The sequence below is a fragment of the Hypanus sabinus genome, chromosome 11 (genome assembly GCF_030144855.1).
Source record: "Hypanus sabinus isolate sHypSab1 chromosome 11, sHypSab1.hap1, whole genome shotgun sequence".
Classification (NCBI taxonomy): Eukaryota; Metazoa; Chordata; class Chondrichthyes; order Myliobatiformes; family Dasyatidae; genus Hypanus; species Hypanus sabinus.
This window is the reverse complement of record NC_082716.1, coordinates 19913321-19927021: the sequence shown is the minus strand read 5'-3', so window position 1 is coordinate 19927021 and position 13701 is coordinate 19913321. Positions and strand designations below refer to the sequence as shown.

The following is a 13701-nucleotide window of genomic DNA, read 5'->3' as shown; positions in this document are numbered from 1 at the left end:
ACTAAGCAACCCAGAGTCAGCTTGTCTGTTTGTAACAAGCGAAATTAAAGACCCATTACCTTATACAGCAGCTCAAGTAGCAATAAACCAGGTGTGGTGAGCTGAATCTTACTTCTCACAGACAGGGTGTCTACTATCTGAGGAGCTCATTTGCAAAGCTGTTTTATAGACAGTATTTGTTCTAACTTCAAGCTGATTACTTTTTGCCACTTACATTTTAAGAACTGAAGACTGACCTCCATTTATGACCTGAAGTCAAACAACTGTTAGTTGGAAGTTCACTTAAAATTATTCGTGATCTTGTAAGTGGTAGCTGCTGTGTTTAGAAAGCAAGAATAGCAAACAACCAAGAGGCCTACTGGCCTGGAGTAACTATCCATCACAGTGCTAAATAACGTGCTGTTCAAATGAATGTGTCCTCAATCCTGGTCCACTGTTTTGAACCAAGATGTTGACCATTCCCTTCCTCCCATGGATGTTGTTCGACTTGCCAGATATCTCTGATTCCTTGCAGTTAACTGCATTGAAAAAATGGAAAATGAACAGTGGATATGTTAAGACAATAATCAGATTCACTGATGGCTCACTGGATGTCATTTATATGGATGTTGAAACAAATAAAACAAAAAATGGAGAGAAAAGAGTTGAAATTAATTCTGATATTCATAGGAACAAATGTTTATACATGCATCAGAGTTTAATTTACTAATATTAGAGGAGTTTGTTCAATTAGAATTGTCTGTGGTTGACCCACCACAGGACAAGCAGATTTCCCTTCATATGCGGCTAACCATTGTGAGATGAGCAACTGCTGCATTCTTGTTCTTGCAGAAACATGGCTGCTCAACAACATCAATGCACCATCAATCTTCAGGCTATGCCACTCAGGGACTTAAGCTAATTTTTTTTGAGTGATTGTATGTGCTCCTGTAACGATATGCACTGTGAGCTGTGTGTGACTGCATGCACTGTGTTTTGCACCTTGGCTCTGGAGGGACATGTTTAGTTCTATACATGTCTATGGTTGAACAACAATTAAACTTGAACTTGATGTGGGGGTGTCCATAAATTGGCTGGTCATCACCAAGTTTGGCCGATACTCCCATAATTTTTAAGAATTAACCAGAAAAGCTGTGGAATTGCTAAGGCATAGAAAGCTACGGAGCAAGTGCTAGTCAATTGGATGTCTATAGATAGGTACAGTATCTGATTTTTCACATAGACATACTGGTCCTAAGAGCCTGCTTCCATGCTGTATGAGTTTCTGAAAGTGAAGAATGAGAAAGGTCCAGCTGAAGTACTGGAATATCAGCGCCTGAGTAAACAGTCAGTTACTGACTTTGTGATCAGTAATGCCTGAAAGAAAGGGTAAAGCGCTTGGATGTTGTAGAACTGGTTACATTTTGCTGGACGAGGTAAGTAGATTTTGCCATTCTGATTTCATCTCGTTGGATGAATGCTGGTCTGGAGACCGTATAATTAACTACACGGACGCATTTTATGGTCGCTCTGTATCTGTGTCCAGCAAACCTCTGTGCGTGCTCATTCTGACTAACCTCGCTGATGGTAAAGTTGTTGAATACACCAACTTCTGTAAAAAAATCGCATCTGTTACCAACTGAAACATTGATAAGCAGCTGGTGGGCTGAGAAACAGCTGACTGCAAAAAAACACAGAAGTCGAGAAAGGATCTCATATTGTAAGAATGATCACTTTCTGCGCCAGTTGGGGGGGGGGTGACTATAAAACAAAATTTGGCTGTATTTCTTAAAATAGTTGGCGTCATTTTTCCTATGTGCGTCAATGGACGGTAACCATCCCACAAGGGACTAACGTTGCATTGCATTTATGTTCCAGCAGATGGCAGATAAGCACCAGTGATTATGACCCTATACCTACCAGCACTAGTCCAATATCTCAGCTGCCTAGAGCAATATTGTTAGATTGCCCTGATTTGTCCAAACCACAAAATGACATCAATTGTGGGATGTGTTTTTCATCTAGCTTTTGTATAAAGAGCTGCTTACACTAAAACATAAATATAGGCTTAACAGCTGCAACCAGAACTCAAATTTCGCAACTGTTGGCAGGTAATGGATACCATAGAAATAAGTGGCAGCGATAAACTAGATTGTTCGGGAATTAATTCTATTTTTTAATGATGACGTACAGTTGTAATATTTGTTTTTTTTAGTCATGTAGGATTTTCAGTATTTTATGATTTGATATGTACCTGTATGCTGAGGTAACACTAATATTGTTAAGTGTTCCGTAATATTATTCAAGGTAAACTGTGTGGTGCTAAATGGATTGACAATTGTGGTAGTAATAATAATACTCAGAATTTTAGAGATCTTCTTTTAATTAGTAATTAGTAAATCACTCGGCTAACATTTTAAGGAAATTCTACAACGTAACGTGCACAGATTGAGAGTTATTATTCTCCAACACTTCAGAGAGTGGATTTGATGTGTTATCTGGGCTGATACGTTTTGCAGTGTGGTTTGGTCGCCCTTTCTACATTGTTTGTGTTAATTTACGAATCCTATCCGAAAATTCTTGCGATCCAAAACAGAGGCTTTTGTCAATGTGAACTTATTTCGCGGAGAAAGCTTGTTATTCAGCGTGAATCGTTTCCGAAGACTTCTAGGGTCCTGTGTCGTTTTGGCTTTTAAAATAAATATTTCCTTCAAGGGTGTTGTAGATATTTGTTTAATAACGCGTGATAGTTATTCAAGAATGCAGAAGTATTTGGCGCCAATCACTCAAAGCCAGGATTAAAAAGAGTTCAATCGCTGGCAGTTAGTGTTCATTTTAAATACTACCCAATAATTAACTGCACAAATAGGCAACAAACTTGAGATCATATTCCAGAAAGCAATGCGGGGCTTGAAGTATTTTGAATATTTTGGTGCACTTGGGGACCGCTGTCGCAACAACGAATTGCACGGATCAGCTAAATGTTCATCTCGTCAGGAGCGTGATACACAGCACGTGACTTCTGGATCCTTGCCTGGAATCGGAGTGATTGAACTGCGCTTTCCACTCAGGCTAGATCTCCAGCTCGCTTTCTTTTCTCTGCTTATGATAATATTTTCTCTGGTCACGCATACCTTATCAACTTGCACCTCCACTCAACGGAGCATGCGTTATATTTTTTTCACTGTATTATACACATCCCGTTCCTCTTTCTTTAACGGAAGGGGCCTCTTCCAATTTCAATAAACTGAGAGTTATGAGGTAATACTGAGTGCTACCTTTGAGCAGATATTGTTAAGCCCCGACCTGCACCTTCCCAATGTTTACACAATTCCAGAATATTCGGTCACGAATACAGCGTGGAAAACGGATGCCTCGACCCAATTGGTCCGTGCCGATCAAGATGCCCAGGCGAACAGTTGCCAGCGTTTGGACATAATTTCTAATCCTTTTACAGTATAGAACTTCTGTGTACAGCCTTGCATGCAATTACACTCTGTAGGTAATTAACTAGGCCTCATTTGCTCATTTGCCTCATTTTTAGTAAATACTTAGAACAGCGGGAACTTAGAAAAATGATAATAACCTGCACAGCCAATTGATAGAAAGGCGACCAATCTGTTACAGCAAGTCACAGTACATTGTTGGCTTAGTGGGGGAGGCGAGTAATGGGGCAATAGGGGCGGTTTTGAACTGCATTCCACTTTTTTAAACTATGAAAAAGTGGAATTTGTGTTCAGTTTTGACGGTGTAACCTTTCCCAATGAAGCCTTTACTTCCATTTATTTTAACTCAGGGCCCGTGATTCAGATTTAAATCAGAATTGTAAATAAATGTCGGCTGTTTACTCCTCACCATAGACATTGTCTGTGCTTCTGAGTCCCTCCAGCATTTTATGTGTGTGTTGCTCTGGATTTTCAGCATTTGCGGTATCTCTATTCCTTATTTGCTTTAAATAAAGATTTGTTTAAGTACCAACCCCGACGAGAAATGCCCAGATAGTGCACAAATACTCAGTCAGCAGGTAATTTCCACTATCACTTGATCAGGAGCGCGGAGAGTTTAAAAAGAGACGCAAAGGTACTTTGTAACAGTGCCGATCTCTCTCGGAACCCCCAGCGACAGAAGAAGCAGAGAACATAGAAGACGCGGGGTGGAGGCGGGACTAAACGCCAGATGAACATGAGATATAGTGTGCAGAAATCTGCAGAAAGAAAGATTTCTATTTATAAGCACCATGCATTATCCCAAGAGACTTTCATATATAAAGCATTGCAGTGTGGAAATGCAACAGTCCGTTTACGCTAAGAAAGCGCATGCAAGCTGCAAAGGGACGGTGCAGTGATTAGTCTGTTTTATAAATATTTTTCGAGGTGGAGGTGTAACTATTGGCCAGGATATTAAAGATAAATCACTTCCTTTTTGGAATGATAGCACGACATCAGGGGTTCCCAACCTTCTTTATGCCACGGACCCCTACCACTAACCGAGGGCCCGTGGACCCCAGCACGCCATGTTTTGAGTCCCACCTGAGAGGACCGGTGGTGATCCCTTTTGAAGTTGATTCCAACTGGTGATAGTGCAGTGCTTTGTCAGCACGACAGCATCAACACGTCGCGTCTTCTGATCTGAACACCGATAGCCGTTTTCTCCAAGTATTCAGAGTAAAAATCCTGAGCAACATGTCCTTCCAAGAGGCAATCTTTTTAAAAGAGATCAGCCCCCTTAACTAAAGACGATACTGACATAGATAGTTATTGTACAAGCCATTGGCAATCGTTGTAAAGGCGTCACTAAGTTTCAGTTGTCCGGATGTAGTCTCAAAAAGGGGTCAGCAATCTAGTATAGAAACACAGAAACATAGAAAACCTACAGTACAATACAGGTCAGTCGGCCCACAATGCTGCACCAAACATGTACTCACTTTAGAAATTACCTAGGGTTACCCATGCCCTTTATTTTTCTAAACTCCATGCACCTATCCAAGAGTCTCTTAAAAGACCCTGTTCTATCCGCCTTCACCACCGTCGCCGGCAGCCCATTCCACGCGCTCACCACTCTATGTGTAAAACAATTAAATCGATTACCCAGAATAGCATTTCCTCTATCTGGTCAGGTTATCAATATGGATTCAGAAGCAACATGCTTCATCTTAACAACCTTATTTTCAAAAGACATTCGTTGACGCGCTATAGAAATCTCTAAGACGTTATATACACGTATCTCCAAAATGCAATCAAACTGATGGATGCAAAAAAAACCAATTAGTTTATAGCACCATTCGAGAAAGTCAAGATAGTAGCATTGAAGAAACCTAAACGCAGAGTGGATTACAGGTGCTTGTTTTTGTTAAAAAAAAACTGAAAGGATGGGAAAGAAAAAAGAATTATTGTAAACACGAGAAAGTCTGCAGATGCTGGAAACCCAAGACAATGCACCCAAAATACTGAAGGAACTCAGTAGGTCAGGCAGCCTGTATGGCAATGAATAGTTTCCGTCCTGACGAAGGGTCTCGGTCCGAAACGTCGACTGCCTATTTACTTCCAAAGATGCTGCCTGACCTGCTGAGTTCCTTCAGCATTTTGTAAAGGGTATTGTGCTAGTTAGCCCAGCAGTCTTGATAAAGAAGCGCCAAATGTGAAGATGACTCCAAATGGATGTAGGGGTAAAATGAGAGCCGAGAGGTTTTAAATAAAGCAAATGTACTGAACAATGGGACTTAAAATATATTACTGACCAACAAGATTTCTCGTTCATTGCAGTAATTGACGTTCTCTAAAAAATGACGGCTCAATTTTCCCAACAGGGAATTTATTTGAAGTGCCTCAAACAGATGAAAATCTTCTATCAAAATTTAGCTAGCCTCATCTTAAAATGAGACAATTAGCGGTAAATTATTTCGCTGAATCTGACTCGTTTTGCTCCCAACCTGCAAAGATCTCGTCCCGATCTCTTTTGTGGTTAAAAAGTGTTAACGTACTTTAAACTATTTCCAAGTGCTCCTTCTTTCAGACCCAATAATAGCACGGTGTTGGTGCAACTTACTCGCTTACTTATCATTTCACTCCTTTTCGGAAATATCAAATTTGCAGGAGGGAAACCCCCTAGAGAACTGTCAAAAATATCAGTTTGTGAGCCGCATACGTCCGAATTTATTACCCCTGCTACAGAATGGGGCAACCTGTTCCATGGCAGAATAAGCGGTGGAATTTTCACTTGCCACACTTGTTTCAAAACATTGCTCCACCCTATCCTCGGGATAACTTTTCTCCCCTTCCTTACCTGCAAAAAGCCTACACCCTTCCCTGAAATTTGGGGCAAAATACTGAATTTCAAAGCTTTTAATTCCCGCTAAACGTGATCCTGTGTGACACCACAGCCCCGCGGCTCGTTTCCAACCCCTTGTCGATCTGCGCGCTCTCCCCGCCTCCGTGTGCAGGTCCACCCAATCAGACGTGTACCTGTGGGTGACGTAACGACATGAGGGGGGGGTGCGGGCGGAGCCGCGGGGCCGAGGCGCACGCGAATGGGGAGCATGCGCCCTGGCGGTTTTCGTGCCAGTCGCTGTCAGAACGAGACGAGTCAATTGGCGCGGCGTGAGGACGGCGGCGGCCGGGGAGCAACGAGCAGCCGGCGGTGTGTGTGTGTGTCCTCAGGAAAGCTGACGGTCGGAAGCTGCTCTCACCGACAGCGCTCTCCGATCCAGAGCCTTTTGCAAACTCAAGTGTGAGGTTTCAAACTCGGGCCTCCGTCAGTGTTTTTACGTTGCCCCGTTTTGACAGCTCGAGCAACTTGCGGGGATGTGATCCTTTTAACAGCTGAGGAGCAGACTTGATCCAAACCTGCCCACCGATCCTCCGGAGGAATAACCCCAAACCTCTCCTCTTCCCCCTTGCTCCTCGTTCCTGTTTCACGAACCGTGTGAAGTTTATTTTTTGGTGAGTTCCTTCCTTCACGTGGCTCGTTTGATAGCATCTGAAAGTCAACCGAATGAAAGCATATTTGTTATTTGCATGCATATGCTGCAGTATTTGTGAGTTAAGAGTTGCACGGTGTTGTAGATGTGCAAAATAATAACTTGCAGCTTGCATCTAGGCCTACATGTATGTGAATCTTACTAATGAATTTGTTTACCAGTAGGCAATTTCTGCAGTATCAGTACCAGTTAGAGGTGACTTTCAGCTTTAACGATTTTTTTGGATCAGTCGCAAAAGGGAAAGGGGATTGGAGGTGGGAAGAATCCTGTCTTTTAGCCAACATTCCAAAGTAAAATCTGTTGCCATATGGAAAAGTAATTTTTTTTTACCTTTGAACAGTTGATAGGATAAGCAGGTTCAATTGATTATTTTTTTGAGAAATGTTAATATTGCATATCTCCTGAAAAAGAAACTCATGTTATAAATCAGCCTGGGGATCCCGACATTAATGGGTGAATCCTTTGAATTCGTATAAATCTGAATTGATGGCACCAACTCCTGCGATCCCATGCTCAAGCTGCGGTGTTCGTTTTGAGCTTTATCGATGTTAGATGGCTCTTAGAATTAAACTCATCAATTAGAGTTGGTATTAATTTGTATTGATTGACAGGGATGTTATACTGGGAGGAAAGATCGATTTCTGTTTACTTAAATTGTAGCTTGAGTCTCCAAATTTCAAAGTTCAAAGTAAATTTAGTATCACAGTACATATATGTAATAATTTTCTTGCGGGCGTACTCAATAATTCCAATAACCATAATAAAATGAATGAAAGACTGCATTAATAGGGTGGAAAACCAGTGTGCAAAAGACAACAAACTGTGAAAATACAAAAGAAACAATAAAATAAATAATAATAATATAAATAAGCAATAATATTGAGAACATGAGATAAGGAGTCCTTGAAAATGACTCTTCACTTATTGTTCAAATAGCCCTAAGTATTATCTCATCCAGGCCAGATAGACAGCAATGATTGCAGAAAGCGTACCTTGGGCCATAAGTAGATACAGACTTCCAATTATTTTGTTTTCTTTATCTCTTTGACGTCAAAAAATATGTGAAGGTTGAAGCTGCAGTGTACTGCAGAGTCTAAAAGAAATTACTGTTTTTATTCAATATCTCAAGATGCCCCAAAGCTCTTCCAGGCCACTTATGTGGGAGAACAGCAAGGAAGGCAGTTTGAATGTTTCGTGTACTTCAAAAAAAGAGATAATGCCCATTTAATGTTTTAAATATATCTAGTTGAGGGAAAGATATTGGCAAGAGCATGGAAATAAAGTTTGCTCCCTATATTAAACAAAGAATTTAATATACATGTTTCTAAATTGGGTGGGATTGCTGTACTGTAAATGAAAAACTTTAGGAAAATAGTTTCCTATCTTGTAGATACAGGAATTTGCTTGGTGATATTTATAATCTTTGAAATATTTTTTAAAAAGTAATGTGCTGTGATTTTTTTAAAAATAAAAAAAAAATGTCAGCATTCAGAAGATATTAAGAAAGCATGCTTGGACAAGTTGTAAGCACAAGAAATTCAGCAGATGTTGGAAATTTGGAGTAACACACACAGTGCTGGAGGAACTCAGCAGGTGAGGCAGCATCTACGGAGAGCAATAAAGAGCTTGCGTATCGGCCGAGACCCTTCAAGTCCTGATGAAGGATCTCAGCTCGAAACATAGACAAGTTGTAATTGTACAAAGAGTTGACGTCAAAACACAGAGAAATCAGAATACAGTACTCTAATCCATGTGGTTTTGAGTTGTGACAAAGTGCTGATTTGATGCCATTTCCCTTTATTTCTATTATTCATTTTATGGTTTCTTGTAAGGCAGATTTTTTAAATCTAACCTACTTTATGTCCAAAGACCATTAAATTATTGTATCAGAGACACTGCTGTGAAGAGCAAGATTGTAAGAGTCCATTGAAAAATGTTAGGTTTAATTGGATCCAAATGTGTAACAAAATTTTAGAATCAGGTTTAATATCACTGGCATATGTCATGAAATTTGTTAACTTTGTGCCAGCAGTACACTGTACACACGATAATAGAGAGAAAACACTGAATTACAGTAAATATATATATTTTTTAAATAGTTAAGTCAAATAAGTAGTGCAAAAAATAGAGATTTTAAAAAAAGGAGTGCGATCATGCTCATGGGTTCAATGCCCATTCAGAAATCGGTTGGCAGAGGGGAAGAAACTGTTTCTGAATTGTTGAGTGTGTGCCTTCACACTTCTGTACCTCTTCCCTGATGGTGGCAATGAGAACAAGGCATGACCTGGGTGGTGGGGGTCCATAATGGTGGGTGCCGCTTGTTTGAGGCACCGCTCCTTGAAGGTATCCTAGATACTACGGAGGCTAATGCCTATGATGGAGCTGACTAATTTTACAACTCTCTGCAGTTTACTTCAATCCTGTACAGTAGCCCCCCTCCCCCCCGCCATACCAGACAGTGATGTAGCCAGTTAAAATGCTCTCTGTGGTACATCTGTAGAAATGTGTGATTTTTGGTGACATACCAAATCTCCTCAAACTCCTAATGAAATATAGCTGCTGTCTTGAAAGGAGAGTGGTAAAGTAAAGGTTTACACTTCACAGTATGTGCAGCTCTAGGGAACAAAACTACCTCTTATAATGGATCAAAATGGCTATGGATATTTGTTATGCTAATGCTTTGCAGTATTGAAAGTAACACTTCAAATGCCAAAGGCATATTGGAACTGCTTCATGTGGTAAAACAAATCAAATTGGTTATGGATTGCAGTTATACTGCATCCACTTGGACTGATAACTTTGAATTGTGAGGTGCAGCTAGAGGAACAATCATTGCCCTTCTTCACAACAGTGTGGATTAGTACTGAGGTCAGTGACAAAAAAATACACTTGGTTTGATGGAAAAACTGCCCAGGGAATTCAGTTATTTCTTATTGCAAGCTGGGAAAGTTTCACTGGGAGCCAGCTATTCTATTGTGCACCTAAACTTGCTTTGCATCAGTGTAGAATTGTATTGTGTAATAAATGACCTGCAAATCTTGTTAGATCTTTCAATCAACCTCAATTTACAGTGCTGTAGAAAACCGTACTGTGGATGTATTTTAAAAGAAGACAAGGCGAGTTCGGACTTTAGGTAATGAATATGTGAAAATAAGGAATGTGTCAGTATTGTATATCTTATGTTTGCCAATTTTCAGCCAGCTGTTCACTGGAATGTACATTGGATACCACTTGCTTGGCTCTGTGTGATGAGGTTCATAAAAGGGTGCAATTTCAACAGAAGCATTCAGCAAAGTTTTTTGGTTTACTATATTGATAAAATCATGATGCAGATTTAAATTACACACTCTAGCTCTGGCATGTCATGCCATTGTTGCTAACTTTTCCTGCTAGTCTTCCCATATCAACAACATCTCTTAAATTTGTCTTAAATACAAAGGCCCCGTGTAATACTATGGGTGCCATCTGCTGGTAAGTTTTTTTTTGAAAATGTTAACTAAAGCTGTAATATGCATGAACTATTGTGAGAATTTGCGGTTACCACAACAGCAAGTTGTATTCAACCTAAAAAGTTCCCTTTGAATTCACTCTTGTTGTCCAGTTTAAATTGTAACTTTAAATATTTTTTGTGGTAAATGCACAATTTATTTTTCAAGTTGATTGAACAATGAATAGCTTTAAACTTTAATAAATTCACATACAGAAAGTGAGTACAAAAAGGTATTCAGAAAATTTTGTTCAGTGAATCTCTTCTATTTTAAGAGATTGCTATTCACAGATTTAATCGTGATGTGATAGGACAACAGGGGTCCTGACCCATGTTTGTTCTTTTGGACATATGTTTTAGATTAGATCTGTGGCAGCTGTGGATTCATGTCAGATTTGGAGAAAATAACATTTTACACAGTTTTTGTTTATTTCTCATCTGTTTTTTTTTTAATTTTAAAAAACTTCCAATTCCTGTAACTAACAATTTATCAAGTTCAAGCTGCACACAGGAAGAAGATTTTTGAAATTGGTCTTGAGTAGTAAACAGTTTTAGTTGACAGTGTGATTGAAAGGTATGTAACAGTTCAAATGTTACATGGTGTTTGCTCTTTGATCCAAATGTTAACCTGACCCATTAGCTGGTGTAGATGAATTGATCACTCAAAAATATAACTTTGTGGTTACCAGATGTCACCACGTACCAAAGACTGTTTCGAAAGCAAGTGAAGAGGCTGACAAATATTACACAGAGTTTCATTACTGAATATAACTCAGGAGCATATTTCCCATTTTATCTATATACAACCAAATGGCAGTTGAGGATCATGTTTGTTATCACTGACTTATTTTTTGAAATTGTTTTGCTGTAGCTGGTAGTAGAAAGATTTATAATTATACATTACAATGTAAATAGTGCAAAAAGAATGGAATGACAAGGTAGTTTTCATGGGTTCATGGCCTGTTTAGAAACCTGATAGCGGGGGGGGGGGGAAGAAGATACAGTATTCCTAAATTATTGTGTGAGTATTCAGGCTCCTCTACCCCCCTCCCCCAGATGATTGTAATGAGAAGAGGGCCAGTTGTGGCTGGACAGGGTCCTTAGTCACAGATGCTGCTTCTTGAGGTACTACCTGTTGAAGGTGTTCTCAGTGGTGGGGAAGGTCATAGGGTTGTGCTCATTATGGAGCTGGTAGTGCTTACAACCCTTTGCATCTTTTTTTGATTCTGTGCATTGGAACTTCCATGTCAGTGAGAATGCTGTCCACTGTACATCTATAAGAATTGGTAAGGGTCTTTGGTTATTTACTGAATCTCCTCAAATATCTAATGAAGTGAGCTGCTAGCGTGCTTTCTTCATGATTGTATCAGTCTGTCGGACCCAGGATATGTCCTCTAAAATGTGATGCCCAAGAACTTCAAGCTGCTCAGCTTTTTACACAATTGACCCCCTCAGTGAGGATTGGCATGTGTTCTTCTGATTTTTATTCCCCTTTCTGAACTCCTTGACAGTTCCTTGGACTTGCTTACACCATTCAACCAATCAAACTGTTCACCTCTGTATATGTCTTCTTGTTGTCATCTGAGATTTTGGCAACAACAGCGGAATTTATAAATGGTGTTTGAGATATGTTCTGAGTGTAGATGCCCATCCTTGTTTATATTGGGGTTTATTGAAACAATGCCAGAGGCCCCAGATGTAGTGAGATGGAGAGTTGAAGTGACAGGTCTAACCCTTCATCCATTTGGGAGCACCGAATGCATTAAGCTAAATTAGAAGTGCAAATGGGTTGCTGCTTCACCTAGAAGGAATGTTTGGGCCCTTGGAGATGTGAAAGAATGCCAACACCATACATGTCTCCTGTTTCATAGAGTCATAGGATATTACAGCACAGAAATAGGCCCTTCAGCCCATCTAGTCTGTGCTGAAGCATTAATCTGCCCAGTCCCATTGACCTGTACCTGGACCATATTGACTTTCAGCTTTATGAAGGAGCTATTTTCTTTGACTCATTGATTCATTCTTCCATCTCCATGAGCACTTGCTTTCCTTCCAACAGTACCTTCCAGTGCCAGTGGCTGTAGGTACAACACCTGTCCTCTTGTCCCTTTACTTCCTGACATCTTTTGAGTGGGGTCATGGTCACAAAATGTGGTGTAAAGGAGAATATTTCTGCCTGTTGAAAGTTTATTTGTGTTTCAATACTTCTGCTAATTCAACAAAATCAGAGAACTTATTAGTGTGTTTGTGGTCTGTTGTTGGTTGCGGATGGGATTATGCTCCCATTTCAGCGCTCTTTAGTCATAATTGTGTGCTGTCGTTCAGCGTGAGGCCACAGGATTGTTAGCCTGAATCTATTGAGGGATCACATTACCTTCCCTGCTTCGTAATTCACGAAGTAATATGTTGTTTTCTTAAAGAAATTAAGCTAATCTTGCATTGGAAGATTGCTGTCAGTTCATGCAAAACCTGAAATTTCGACTGTAGCTTTTTGAATGTGAACAAATGAAAGTTTACTATTCTTTGACTTTGGATGATATTGGGTCGTTCTTGCAAAACAAATCCATTACTGTTTGAGGGTACATTGTTTCACAAATCTTACCCGCAATTTAAGCCATTCTGAAGGCTTCTGAATCAGATGGGATATACTGTATTTAGATAAAGACTGAATATTTACATTCTTATGATTTTGACTTAAATTTATTTGCAGAATATTATTTATGCCCCAAATATTTGGGGTGGGTGAGAAATTAAAACATGTATTTTACAATGCATTGGGCTGTTCCACTTTGTTCTCAAATGTGACAGTCTGTCAATGAGTGTAAAATTCTATTCAGAAGAATCAGAATCAGATTTAATATCTGAGGCATATGTCGTGAATTTGTTGTACAGTGCAGTACATAGCGTTAAGGAAAAAACTGAATTACAGTAAGTGTATGTAGATGGCAGAGGGAAAGAAGCTGTTCCTAAATCAGTGAGTGAGTACCTTCATGCTCCTCTAATTTCTTCCTGATGGTAGCGATGAGAAGAGGGCATGTCCTGGGTGATGGGGATCCTTAATGATGGATGCTGCCTTTTTGAGGTATTTCTCCTTGAAGATGTCCTGGATACTATGGAGGCTAGTGCCCACGATGGATCTAAGTTTACAACTCTCTACAGCTTACTTTGATCCTGCGTAATAGCGCCCCCCCCCCCCCCCCACCGTATCGGTTGTTGATGCTACCAGTTAGAATGCTCTCTCTCCATGGCACATCTATAG

The 13701-nt window shown here is 40.0% G+C and overlaps 1 protein-coding gene across 3 annotated transcripts in view; it reads left to right on the top strand.

Annotated features, from left to right (window-relative positions):
- The first annotated feature begins 2018 nt into the window (after window positions 1–2018).
- Window positions 2019–13701, top strand: part of tgfbr3 (transforming growth factor, beta receptor III) — a 139979-nt gene continuing 128296 nt past the window's right edge. The window contains exon 1 of one of the 3 annotated variants that reach the window (XM_059983880.1): window positions 2019–2090. The gene's annotated coding sequence lies outside the window, so the exon portion shown is untranslated. Of the gene's footprint in view, window positions 2091–6534; window positions 6918–13701 lie in introns of those variants that run through there. The other 2 variants (XM_059983883.1, XM_059983879.1) reach the window with 2 other exon arrangements.